This window comes from Zootoca vivipara, chromosome 11, assembly GCF_965207765.1.
Source record: "Zootoca vivipara chromosome 11, rZooViv2.hap1.1, whole genome shotgun sequence".
NCBI classification, from domain to species: Eukaryota; Metazoa; Chordata; class Lepidosauria; order Squamata; family Lacertidae; genus Zootoca; species Zootoca vivipara.
Window position 1 is genome coordinate 51,221,971 of NC_142594.1, and position 14,464 is coordinate 51,236,434.

At 46.0% G+C, this 14,464-nt stretch overlaps 1 long non-coding RNA gene across 1 annotated transcript in view; it reads right to left on the reverse strand.

Annotated features, from left to right (window-relative positions):
- LOC148684312 (uncharacterized) overlaps positions 1–14,464 on the reverse strand; it is a 32,521-nt gene that overhangs the window by 16,872 nt on the left and 1,185 nt on the right. The window lies entirely within an intron of this gene.

The following is a 14,464-nucleotide window of genomic DNA, read 5'->3' on the forward strand; positions in this document are numbered from 1 at the left end:
TTGACCAGGGCTCCACATATACTGAGAGTCTCCGCAGATGAGTCGATGTGGAAAGGATGCTCGGAGGTGCCTGAAACAATCTGTCGCCTGTGAAAAACATGAATTAATCTTGAAGGTGTTCCAGCTTATCATCATCTCAAATCAAGTCTTCACATGCTCCAGCGAATGGAAGCCAACTCACACCACCTATGCATGGGAGGGAGGCATCAGCAGACTCAAGGCGAGCCAGAGCTGTGCATGAGTACAAAAATATTTAGAGCGTCACTTCCCCAAATGTCCCCTTGTGGACCACTTGAAAATTGATGACTGCCTTGGTGGACCACTTGATTAGATTTCTGCCCGTGGCGGCAATTGTAATGTGCTGTGCTGGATGCTGTATGATATTGAATGGTATTTTGTCACAACAGAATTTGAATTCCATAGTATTTTAAACCTAACGTCAATACTGCGTATAGTCAAAGCACATTGGGTGCGATGGCCGGGGGATTGCCAAAGTCATCTTTGCCAGAACCCTGCCTGCTTTCTGCTCCTTTTTATATTTTTGCCATGCGCGTAAAGCTGAATGAGCACAACGTAAATGCGCATAAGTTGCAGGCTTACTGTGCAATAAAACGCAATATAAGAAATAAACGAAGCGAGAACAATACTATTAAAAATCAATATCAATATTCGATTCGATGGATGTTCCATCTCCTGCCTTCAACCACAAATCCACAGAAACGCTGCACAGACGAGCTGAATAAAACGTGTAGACTACCGATGGTCCACAATCTCAGAACCACTGCTTTAGAATAATACTTTAAAGCTGGGAGGGAATGAGGACTCAATGGCTACTGAAAGGAAAAGAGCCGTATGGGAAGGGGAACCAAATGAGAAGGGGAATAGAATGAGGGTCTGGAAAAGGAAGATGACAAGGAAGAGACATGTTGATACCAAAAGGATAGAACAAACCTTCGCATTGTCTGCCCAGATCATTTCCCGTCACACTATGAGGGGCTATTTTTAAAGTTTTAAAATGCCCTCCCATCAGAAATAAACAACCACCTGATTTTTAGAAGACACCCAAAGGCAGCCCTGTTCAGGGAAGTTTTTAATGTTTGATGTCGTATTGTGTTTAAATTTGTTGGAAGCCACCCAGAGTGGTTGGGGTAACCCAGTCAGGTGGGTGGGATATAAATATAAATATAATAATGGTGATGATGATGTCACCAGGAAGTGAGAGCTTCCTGCAGAAACCAGCAGAGAATTCACGAGAGATATTCCACCCATTAACGCCACAAGTTTTCCAAGGGGCTTGTATGCAACGACCCATCGGACAGCAGCTCAGAGACTGTTGCGTGCGTTTGTGTACGGAATGTCATTTTGCGATGGGCGGATACATTTCCGGCCCCCATGGGAAGCTGCCTTAGCCCGGGTCAGCTGAAACGACGCTGGATTCATCGCACTGGGTGTCCAGTCTATGTGAGAATGGTCCAGCCGTTACGGCGCATGTTAAGGCTTTGCTGAACTGAGATTGCCTTTAATGAAAATACAGCCTCAGCCTGGTGAGAATAAAACACCTACAGTACAAGCATTTGGGAGGGACCTTCTGTCAACCGGTGTGTGCCTGCATGCCTAGCTCTTACTTCCCTCCCCCTCTGCTCTCTGAGATGATTCAAAACAAACCGATGGTTGTTCCTTAAGACGCTGGGTTTATTTCCCTCCCCTCCCTTTCAACATGCCCAGGAATTACGGTACATCTAGGCTGGGTGAGCGGAAAGGGCCAAGCGGCTGGCATGGGTGGAGTGCACATTTTGGGGCATACGAAGGGTTCTGCTGCCACCCGTCCGGAGCCGAGAAGCGTCCTGTTACTGCGGCCGGCCGTGTGGTTTGGTTGTAGCTGGGGAGGGGAAGAGCTGAGCTGGGCTGAGCACTCAACTAGCTCCAACATCTGGGGGCCTCATCGAGGGTTTTGAGCGTAAGCACATTGAGCCAGCCAGCCAGCAGCGAGGACATCTTGTTTGTGTTTTTCTGCAAGAACGCTCCCAGTGGGTTATGTCAGAGGTGAGGAATGCAGGCCACCCTCGGTCATGAGATCAGCCTCGTATTTTTAGGCCGTTCAAGTTACCATACTCTCCGAACAACAAAACGCTCCTTTGCATTTAGGAGGCAAGGAAAAATGAATCGATCCGTTTTGGGTTCTCCCGCTTTCGGAGTTTGCCAGGCTTAAGTTCGGTTCCCTACGGTTCCACATCCACATTGTAGATTTATGCCATGCCATGCATTTTGGGGTCTTATTTTCATGGAGTCAGGCAATTTTATGCACACTTTAACATCCACACACCCCCCCCCCCCAGTATAGGTCCTTTTACTTTGCTGGAGAACTGCACTGCAAAATTCAGAGAAATGTGAATTTCAAAAGATGGCTGCATTGCGGTTTCCGTATTGTTTCAGAAAGGGCGAGTTAGGTAGGCCCACCTTTACATGCAAACGGAATTGAATTTCATCCCTCTCCCTTCTTATGATGGAAGCGAAAAATGGAAACCTAGAATAAAACTACGAATGATAATTTATTATTCATTGGTCGCCCATCTGACGGGGTTACCCCTGCTGCTCTGGTTGGCTTCCAGCAAATTGAAAACAGCAAGACATCAAGCATTAAAAACTTCCCTATACAGGGCTGCCTTCGGATGTCTTCTAAAAGTCATATAACTGTTTATTTCCTTGACATCTGGTGGGAGAGCATTCAACAGGGCAGGCGCCACCACAAAGAAGGCCTTCTGCATGGTTCCCTGTAACTTCGCTTCTTGCAATGAGGGAACCACCAGAAGGCCCTTGGAGCTGGATCTCAGCTCATAGCTGCCAAGTTATCCCTTTTTTACAGGGATTTTCCCTTATGCTGAATAGGCTTCCTCGTGAGAAAAGTGAAAACTTGGCAGCTATGTCTCAGCTTCTGGGCAAAATGATGGGGGGTGGTGGTGGTGGAGAAACTCCTTCATGTAGTGGGTCATAGTTGTCATGCTCACAAACTGGGGGAGTTGGTGAGCCTGGGCAGGTGGGAGAAAGGTCCACACACTTGTTTCTATCACACAGGGAAACTTCTTTGGATATGCTAAATCGTGCTACTTCTCTAGCCAACCAGAGTCATCACCTTAACAAAGGAATTGGCCGGGCAAGCCTCCCCTTATACATTCCACTCTCACAGATACAGGATTGCCATTTTCATAGAATCATAGAGTTGGAAGAGACCACAAGGGCCATCCAGTCCAACCCCATGCCGAGCAGGAAACACCATCAAAGCATTCTTGACATATGCCTGTCAAGCCTCTGCTTAAAGACGTCCAAAGAAGGAGACTCCACCACACTCCTTGGTAGCAAATTCCACTGCCGAACAGCTCTTACTGTCAGGAAGTTCTTCCTAATGTTTAGGTGGAATCTTCTTTCTTGTAGTTTGAATCCACTGCTCCGTGTCCGCTTCTCTGGAGCAGCAGAAAACAATCTTTCTCTCTCCTCTATATGACATCCTTTTATATATTTGAACATGACTATCATATCACCCCTTAACCTTCTCTTCTCCAGGCTAAACCTACCCAGCTCCCTAAGACGTTCCTCATAAGGCATCATTTCCAGGCCTTTGACCATTTTGGTTGCCCTCTTCTGGACACGTTCCAGCTTGTCAGTATCCTTCTTGAACTGCGGTGCCCAGAACTGGACACAATTTTGGAAGGGGACCCATAGTTTATTTCAGTCCGAACCCCCTGCTGACTTATTTTACCTCTCCTTTGCCAACCTGTTGCCCTCCAGCTTACAACTCCAGGCTAGGTACCCGCAATGCACTCCTTATTGAGGAGTGGGAAGATATAGCTAGTGCAAAATGCAGAAGCTCAACTGGTCAACAGGGCAGACAATCACCACCATGTTACACCACGGCTGGAAAAAAATCCACAGGCTGCCACCTGCAGACCCTCCAAGTGTCACGATTTCCCAGGAAAAGTCCCAGATTTACAGAAGCTGCCCAAGTTTCTGATTTGATCCCGGAATGTCCCGCTCTTCCTTGGGACATCCCTATTTTCATCAGAGAAATGTTGGAGGGTATGGAGTTCTGCAACCTCCGAGCCAAGGAGATAAGTAACTATACTGTACAACCTTTAGAAGACATCCGAAGGCAGCCCTGTAGAGGGAATTCCCCCCCCCCTGGTTAATGTTTTAATATATTTTAATATATGTTGGAAGCCACCCAGAGTGGCTGGGGAAACCCAGTCTAATGGGTGGGGTATTATTATTATTATTATTATTATTATTATTATTATTATTATAGAATAGGACACTCTTATTTTCATCAGAGAAATGTTGGAGGGTATGCAGTTGGTTCCCAAGGGTGTTGGTTCTGGTGTACAAAGCCCTAAGCAGCTCGGGACCAGGATAACCTCTCACTCCATATATACCCAACCCATCACTGTGCTCTGCAGTGCTTTCATGCTGACATCATCTTATCCAGAGGACCATTCCATGCTTTATAGGAGTTGGGCCTTTAGTGTGGTGGCCCCAGCCCTTGGAAGTCCCGCCCTCATTATGTAACAGACAGGCGCCATCTCTGTTTCCTCTCCCTTGCAGGGACACAGGTGGCACTGTGGTCTAAACCACTGAGCCTCTTGGGCTTGCCCATCAGAAGGTCGATGGGTCAAATCCCTGTGATGGGGTGAGCCCCCACTGCTCTGTCCCAGCTCCTGCCAACCTAGCAGTTCGCAAACATGCCAGTGCAAGTAGATAAATAGGTACCACTGTGTTGGGAAGGTAAACACCGTTTCCATGCACTCTGGCTTCCGTCACAGTGCCCCGTTGTACCAGAAGTGGTTTAGTCATGCTGGCCACATGACCAGGAAAGCTGTCTGCGGACAAACGCAGGCTCCCTCGGCCTGAAAGCAAAATGAGCGCCGCAATCCCATAGTTGCCTTTGACTGGACTTGACCGTCCAGGGGTCCTTTACCCAGGGCTGTCTTAAGCATATGTGGTGCCAGGGGGCAAAGATCCGCCCGGTGGCCCCCCCTCCAGGTTGCCCAGTCCCAGGCATGCAGGAGGGTGGAGCCAGCTGGCCGCCTCAGCATCTCGCTGGCTCGGTCGCCCCCAAACTCACGGTGCAGAGCCCCCCGCATCAGAAGAGTCCACTGCGGCGCTCCGACCGACGGGTGGGTTCGTCCCCGGACTCAACTCTCAAGCCCTAGACTCTTGGCCTGGCCCCCCTGAGAGCCCGGCGCCCAGGTGCCCTGCACTCCTAGCACCTATGGGTAAGACGGCCCTGCCTTTGTCTTTACCCTTTTTACGTCTCCCTTGCCTATTGAAGACTTCCTTCCCACCCAAACAACCTTTTAAGTGTAGATCGTTAAGTCTCTGTATTGGACTGGAAACAGCTTTCACATAAGAGTGTGTTTTTGTTATATATATAGAGAGAGGGGGGGAGGGAGATATATATATATATATTGTTTTTGGTGTGTGTGTGTGTGTGTGTGTGTGTGTGTGTGTGTGTGTGTGTATGTGTATTTTCCTTTACATATGGAATTGTTTTTCATTGTTTTTACTGTTGGCGCTTCTGCTGCGAAATCTTTCAGAGATGTTTTGTGGGAAGTGTTTCATAAATAAACTGAATCAAACAAATAAAAGCAAATTCCAACCAGCCACAGGTGATGTGGTTGCGCTGGCGAGGGAATTGTAGTACAAAACATGAAGGGTGCCAGTTTGGGAAAGGTTGGTTTGTATCTATTATCTACCTACCTAACTACCTACCTGTATCAAGTGTCTCCACTAACAAAACGTGACATAAACTTATTTCATTCGTCCCATTCTTTAAAACCCCCAGCAGAAAAATTATATAAGTTGATATGAACAGAAAAATTGAACCAGAGAGAGAGAGAGTTATGAGTTAGATCAGCCATATTATTAAAAAGCTGATAAGCAAATCATTCCATGATTTAGAATGTTCAACATTAATTCAATCTGCAAAACAAAAACCTTGAAAAGCGAAAATATTTTTATAAGGAGGGAAAAAATCTTAAGAACAATAAAGTGCAATGCTCAGTTATAGACAAATATTGCTTTACCATCCCATTTACAACCCACAGCGACTTTATTTCCTGAAGCAGCTTAGGATATAACGACTGCAATTCAGTCAGTAAAACAATAAAAAGTTCACCTTAGGTTAATCAACGTCAAAATATTGCGGAAGACCTGCAGTCATTGGAAAGCACCGCTGGAAAACAGTCAGAGTTGTTTCACAAGTCAAAAGGCCTCTTGGAAACGAACAGTACAGTGGTACCTTGGTTCTCAAATGCCTTGGTACTCAAACAACTTGGAACCCAAACACTGCAAACCCGGAATGAAGTGTTCTGGTTTGCGAACTTTTTTCGGAAGCCAAACATGCCCTGGTTTGACTGCCACACTTCCGTTTTGAGTGTTACGCTGAGGTCTGTCTGTTTCTGCTATTTATTTTGTGTTTTTGTGGCTCTATTTGTGTGTGTGTAACTGTGTGGAACCCAGTTCAGCTACTGATTGATTGATTGATTGATTGTGTGACTGCAGTACACTGTTTATTGCTTTCGTTTTCTGGATCAATGGTCTCGTTAAATAGTAAAATTCACGTTAAATTGCTGTTTTAGGGGTTGTTTTTAAAAGTCTGGAATGGATTAATCATTTTGCATTCCTTTCTATGGGAAAGCGCACCTTGGTTGTGGAACGCTTTGGTTTTGGAGCGGACTTCTGGAACGGATTAAATTTGAGAACCAAGGCACCGCTGTATTTGACACTTTCATCAGATCCGCAAGCTACCTGGGGCAGGTGACCTCATCGGAACAGAACTTAAGAAGAGCCTTGGTGCCGGGTCAGACCAAATGTCCATCTACTCTGGCATCCTGTTTATTGTAGTGGCCCAGCACGTGTCTGGATTAAAAGTGAAAATCTGATAAATGGATTGCATGGGATACCATTCGGTGGTGCAAAGGGATTTGAACTTAGAATCATAGAGAGTTGGAAGAGACCACAAGGGCCATCCAGTCTTTCCAATCCAGCACAAAACCTCTCTCTGTTTGGCCACGGGGGCTCTTAGGCTGCTGTGTTTCTACCTGGGAGGAATCCCCATGGAACTTGGTGACAGTGGGATTTACTTCTGAGAAATAATAATAATAATAATAATAATAATACAGTGGTACCTCGGTTTATGAACACAATTGGTTCCGGAAGTCTGTTCATAAACTGAAGCGTTCATAAACTGAAGCGAACTTTCCCATTGAAAGTAATGGAAAGTGGATTAATCCGTTCCAGACGGTCCGCAGAGTACTTAAACTGAAGCGTTCATAAACTGAAGCGAACTTTCCCATTGAAAGTAATGGAAAGTGGATTAATCCGTTCCAGACGGTCCGCAGAGTACTTAAACTGAAGCGTTCATAAACTGAAGCGAACTTTCCCATTGAAAGTAATGGAAAGTGGATTAATCCGTTCCAGACGGGTCCGCTGAGTACTTAAACTGAAGCGTTCATAAACTGAAGCATGGGTGTAATTGGTTCCGGAAGTCTGTTCATAAACTGAAGCGTTCATAAACTGAAGCAAACTTTCCCATTGAAAGTAATGGAAAATGAATTAATCCGTTCCAGATGGGTCCGCAGTGTTCATAAACCAAAAATTCATAAACCGAGGTTCCACTGTAATAATAAATTATTATTTATACCCCGCCCATCTGACTGGGTTCCCCCAGCCACTCTGGGCGGCTTCCAACAGAAATGTTAAAATACATTAATTTATTAAACATTAAAAGCTTTCCTAAACAGGGAATGTGCACAAGATTGCACTGCAAACTTATCATCATCATCATCATCATCATCATGACTTGAGATTTCAAACAGTTGTGTGGGGTGTACTTCCCCCCTGCATTTATTTGTGCAGCTCCTCTGAAATAAAATTCCAGGGTCTTTATATGAGACGGCTTCACTTCTTGGCTAGTAGTTCCTCCTCGCTATCAGGGCTGGATTAACTATTAAGCCAAATAAGCCCACAGAAATTTCACATTGCCGGATTTTGAACATTCATGGCCACAGATTGCTCAGCGGAGCATCCATTTTCTCAGTTGAAGTATATTTTAAAAATCCCGAGAACAAGTGTGCAACAAGGCAAGCTGGGTGCCTCCTCTCTACTACGTATAGAAGCAGAAGTGTTGTGTGAATTCAGTTTTTAGGATCTGATCAAAGACTTGGCAATTAGAAAAAGTAGGAGAAAACATTTTCAAGTAGAAATATACAAAAATAAACTTTTTTCTTCTTTCTTCCTTTTTTGTTTTTGTTTCATTTCGAGAAACAAAGTTTATTTTACAGTTTATTGTTTATATTTTGAATTGGATATATATGGGGGCACCCAAAACTTTTAAGTGGATGGGGCCTATGAAGGTCTTAATCCGTCCCTACTCACTATCTAGAATGCAAATTTGCGTTTGGTTCACGTTCTCCCTTGAATTAAATTTCATTTGTTTTGACTTAATTCCCTGCTCTCTCTCTCTTTTGCAGGTGCAAGACAGCCCGCTGCAGATACCTTGTCCCTCTGAGTTCCATCACCCAGTATTCTCATATAATTTTCTCTCCCTCAATTTCCTCCGCAAGCCCCGAAACCTGATTTCATTATTTACTGCTGTCTCTGTAGCCTAGGAGATAAATGAATGCCAATGTGATTTATGAACTGGGCATTTGGGGTGCTTTTTTTGTGTGAGGGTTGTCCAAGTTTGGCGTAAACAAACGGAGAGGAAACGTAGGAAAATTCAGGAGCAGAAGTGGGAGGAATTAGATTGGGAGGCAGCTATTGTGTGGTTGGACCCAATTCCTACTAACCCCAGACCGTGTGGCCAAAGGTCAGCGATGACATACCCTTCACCATTTCTCTGATGAAAATAGCGACATCCTATTCCATTTTACAATTTATACCCCACATATCTTGCTGGGTTGCCCCACTCCCCAGCCATTCTGGGCGGCTTTCAACATATATAAAAGCATAATAAAAAATTAAACGTTTTTTTAAAACTTCCCTATACAGGATTGCCTCTAGATGGCTCGGGGGGGTCACCATAACTCCATCCCCTCCAACATTTCTCCAGGGAAAATAGGGGCATCCTATTCAATCCCCTCCAACATTTATCCAAGGAAAATGTTGTTGTTTAGTCATGTCCGACTCTTCGTGACCCCATGGACCATAGCACGCCAGGCACTCCTGTCTTGCACTGCCTCCCGCAGTTTGGTCAGACTCATGTTCGTAGCTTCGAGAACACTGTCCAACCATCTCGTCCTCTGTCGTCCCCTTCTCCTTGTGCCCTCAATCTTTCCCAGCATCAGGGTCTCTTCCAGGGAGTCTTCTCTTCTCATGAGGTGGCCAAAGTATTGGAGCCTCAGCTTCGGGATCTGTCCTTCCAGTGAGCACTCAAGGAAAATAGGGATGTCCTATTCCATCCTCTTCAACATTTCTCCAAGGAAAATAGGGACGTCCTATTCCATCCTCTCCAACGTTTCTCCAAGGAACATAGGGATGTCCTGGGGAAAAGCGGGACATTCCAGGATCAAATCAGAAACTGGGACGGCTTCTGTAACTCCAGGACTGTCCCTGGAAAACAGGGACACTTGGAGGGCATGAAGTTTGAGGACTTATTATTGCCAGTCAAAAGTATCTGAGGAAGGTGCAGGCCTCAGTTCACAGTGTCTGGTTTAGATGATGATTCTTGTCTCTGAACCCATGTCTAAGAGTATGCTGGTGTGGCCATAATCCTGATCTACTTTCATTCTCAGCAGTCCCTTGCTCCAAACCCGTAAGCAGAGGAGAAATGAAGTTGCATTTTTTTACTTTTTACTTTTGGCCATGTGGAAGTGCCTCTTTTTAATGCGAAAGCTCGACTGCCAGATTGAAAAGCTTGTCATGCAAATCGTCCGCAGAAGAGACTACGGCTAGATTAAAAGGACCAGAGCACGTAGCGCATGCAAAGAGACACAGATGAAAGGAGGCAACGCAAAAAAAGAGAGAGAGAGCTCCTGTTCTCCCCTGCCTGCTTTCTTCCCATCTCTCGGAATTGTTAAAAGCCTTCTGCACCACGAGTCCTGCCCTTGAGATAGAAAAATAGGTTTCAGTCTTGCCTGAAATAAAGCCTTGAACTTATGGTTGATCGCACTCGGGTGACAATAACGGAGAGGGAAGGGAACTTAAAAAGGGAAAGAGAAAAAGATTAAAGCAAAATTATTAGTTCGCAGGCACAGAAGATAAAGCACGGAACTGTGTTGTGACACTCTGGGCTCGTGCGCCGCTCGACAAGATCGCATTTACAGGGGACGGAAAGGGTATTTTCAGTACAGTCCTAAAAGTGTCTACTCAGAAGTAAATCCCATTGAGTTACACTTATGCAATGGCCTACAGAGATAAACCATAGAAATAAATTTGGATTCACACACCTGTTCACAAAGGCTGCACTAGGGGGGGGGGTCAAGCCATTGTCTCTCCCTACATTGGTACATTTCTTATCTTTCCTGATAACTCACAGGTGGTACTGAAATTGGTCACCGTCTTATTTTTAGGAAGCTAAGATACAATATTATGTGTTATATGTACAGGCATAAAACAACAGTTAGACCAAAACCATTTCAAAGGTGCCTGAGCCAAAACCCATTAATGTTAGGAGGTGTTTTAAATTAGTTTTAATAGGCTCTGCGAGGCATCCACTGCGGGCGCGGGGAATAAAGAAAGGAGCTTCAGCGTTACATCTTCAGATTAAAGAGAATTCAGATTTGAATTCATTCCCATGTGTGAGAACTTGGAGGCCGTCCAGTCTTTCTATTAGGCTGTGCACCGACATCGCCAAAAAGACACCAAGAATGAGTAAAAGTTTTACAGAGCAGAGTGCTCCTTCGAGCTGAACCCTCGGAGGAGTGCTGCTAGACTACACAGTTTATGGATTCCGGAGGTCCAACAAGACAAGGACATCCTTTGGGGTTGGACCTCAGGCTCCCTAGAGTTAGTTAATTATAGACTCTGGACTTCATACTTTTTGAGGGAACTGCCATAACTCAGGGGCAGAGCAGTTGCTTTGCATGCAGAAGGTTGCAGCTTCAACCCCCAGCATCTCTAGGTAGGTATGGGAGACAACCCTACCTAAAATCCCGGAGAGTCACTGCCAGTCAGAGTAGGCAATACTAAGCTAAATGGTTTGACTCAGTAGAAAGCAGCTTCTTGTGAAAAGGGCCCCTTTCTTTAGATGGCACTACCTCGCTCCAAAACATGGTGAGCAGGCCGGAGCTGCTGTACGGGATTGGGGGGGGGGGCTGCCATGAGGCCTTCGAGGTGCTGGTCAGAGCAGGATGCCAGGTGGGAGGAGCTTGAGGAGCTGCCAGCGGATGATCCCAGGGTGGGTTCCAGCGGGTTGTCTCTCTGCCCGTCTGCGCCGCCATCCCAGCAGTGAATAGTCCTGTGTCCAAGACCACCTCCAGAGCCTGCCCCCCATCATCTCCAGCTGCCCACCAAGGACACACCAGATACCCAGTTGAATTCTGAGCTGGTGTTGTCGCCTCCTCCACCACCACCACCTAGGGCACAAAGATGCCAGCATTGGCTCAACCATAGAGTCATAGACTTGAAGAGTTGGAAGGGAGTCCAAGGCTCCAACCCCCTGCAATCTCAGCTAGATAATCCATAACAGGTGGCCATCCAACCTCTACTTGAAAGCCTCCAGGGAAGGAGAGTCCACCACCTCCCGAGGGAGACCATTCCACGATTGAACAGCTTTTATCATCAAGAAGTTATTCGTGGTGTTTAGTCGGAATCTCCTTTCTTGTAACTTGAAGCCATTGGTTTGGGTTCTACCCTCTGGAGCAGGAGAAAAACTGCCCTTTTAGATATTTGAAAATGGCTATCACATCACCTCCCAGTCTCCTCTTCTCCAGACTAAACAAACCCAGCTTCCTCAACTGTCCCTCCTACTAAGGCTTGGTTTCCAGGCGCTTAATCATTTGGGTTGACTCCTGTTTGTTTCCACACACTTTTGGCCTCTGGCTCCGCCTAGCAGGGCATGTGACCCTCAGCCAGAGGGAAAAAAAAACATGGACAACTAAAATACAGTGGTACCTCGGTATAAGAACAGTCTGGTTTAAGAACGACTTGGTTTACAAACTCTGCAAAATTGGAAATAGTGTCTTGCTTTGAGAACTTTATCTCGGTCTAAGAACGGAGTCCAAAGGGTGGAAGACCACTGGCGGTGGGAGGTCTCATTAGGGAAAGCGTGCCTCAGTTTAAGAATGGTTTTGGTTTAAGAACGGACTTCCAGAACAGATTAAGTTTGTAAACCGAGGTACCACTGTATAGGGGAATGGCCAGAGGGACTTTATTCATGCCCTAAACACCACAGATCAGGGGCGTACCCAGGATCAAAACTGGGGGGGGGCAAGAGAGGGGAAGAGAGAGGGAAGGAAGGAGGGAGGGAGGGAAGAGAAAGAAGGAAGGAAGGAAGGAAGGAAGGAAGGAAGGAAGGAAGGAAGGAAGGAAGGAAGGAAGGAAGGGGTGAGAGAGAGAGAGAAGGGAGGGAGGGAGAGAGGGAGAGAAAGGAAGGAAGAAAGAAAGAGGGGGTAGGAAGGATGGAAGGAAGGAAGGAAGGAAGGAAGGATGGAGCTCCCATCCACCCCCCCCCAGCTCAGGCTGCTCCTCCGCCCTCCCACGTTCCTGTTGCTGGCTGAAGCCACGGAGGGGGCAGAAACAGCCCGATTTCCATAACCCGCAGCGACTTTTCCCCTTCAGTTTTCGGAGGGAAAAAGTGCGGGTTATGGTCCGTAAAATACGACAATTTTTTATTTGCTTCTGGGGGGTGGCAGCTGCCCCCCCCGCCCCTCGCTGGGTACACCCATGCCACAGATTTCACAGAAACTTTTTGGTGCTCCTATGCAAACATGGAAGTGGTTGGAGAGTTGCTCAGCATCATGCTTAAATGCACCACAGGTGTATAGGAGCACTGAGAGCCACCAACTGGAACTGTAGAGGTTGTCTGGTTGGGCTATGATTCATGTCATTAAGGTTGCAGCTGAGTTGGAGGAATGTGGGTTCAGATCCGCTGCTGGTGACATCATTGGGGGGGGGGAGTCTAGTTCACAGCAGAAGACGAATCGGGATTTCATTTGGAAAACGGATTTGAGTTTTGATCTTCAGCGGGCCAAAGCATTAGAACATAAATTACCAAGTTTTCATCAAACGTCCAGAACTTCTCACCAGGAGCTCCTTCTTACCATTAAAAGCAGCTGGTCGAGATTCAAAGCTTTAAGGTAGAGGCTGAACACCCCTCTGTTTCATAAGGCGAATGACCTTGGCGAAAAGCCTGGGGAGTCTGTTTGTGAGCCAACCCCTCCATTCTTGGCAAAGGCCTTCATTTCAGCACAGGATAGTCCACTGCTGTGTGTAAGCATAACAGTTTGATTATGATTCTGCAGCCTGCCCTATGGTTAGGCTTGATGGAAGTTGTAGTCTGATACATCTGGAGAGATGCAGTAGTCAAGACAGTGCAAGTATGATGACAGGCAACGGTCAAGAGTAAATCCAGGAGTGATGTCAGATCTGATTATCCGATCATCAGAACAGGAAGAGTCAGAAGCAGAAGATGAGCGCTGACTGGATGAGGCCAATGGCCCATCCAGTCCAGCATCCTGTTCTGAGTGTGGCCAAACCAGGAATCAACGCATGTGAGTCAGGAAGAGGATCGTCCCCAGTGTTCCAGCTCAAACAGGAAGCCAGTCTTAGTGGATGGAGCAAGGCTGAAGCCTAAGAACACTACTCAAGGATCTGCACCCAACTACAGCCCTGGTGGGCAACCATGAGGGTTAGAGGATCCCCCCATCTCTGGGCTGAATGACTCCTGACGTATGCTACAAGACAGGGGTTCCCAACAAAATTTTCTCGAGGACCCCTCATCGAGCCGCTATTGTGACAAGGACCCCCATTAATTCCTAATCTTAAAATTAAAAAGTGAGAGCCAAATTAAGAGTCTTTTTATATTTTATATTTATACGTTTTTTACAGTTACAACAGAGTACTCCATCAGTATACAGTTAGTTTTAATTTTCAGTTCTTAATGAGATGAGTTAAATCTGTCCTTTGAGTCCATTATTTCTGAAATATTAGGTTCCAAACTTGAAACTTTCACTCTGAAATCCGACCGCATGTCGAGCCGATTCCTATATTTGTTTTTCATGAAACACATGGAAGAAAATGCTTGCTCACACCGATATGTGGTTGCAAATGGAAGGATCTTTTTCATTGCCTTATCTCCAAGTTTCTTGTAGTCCTTGCGGCATACAGCAGAACTACTGCCTCTATCTAATTCTAGTTTTGCGCTAGACTCTGCTCATGCAGGAAGCGGCCAAAACAAAAAAATCTGTTATCATACGAAATATATTTAATATATTTTTTATTCTAATAGGATCTTGAGGACCCCTCTGGCATA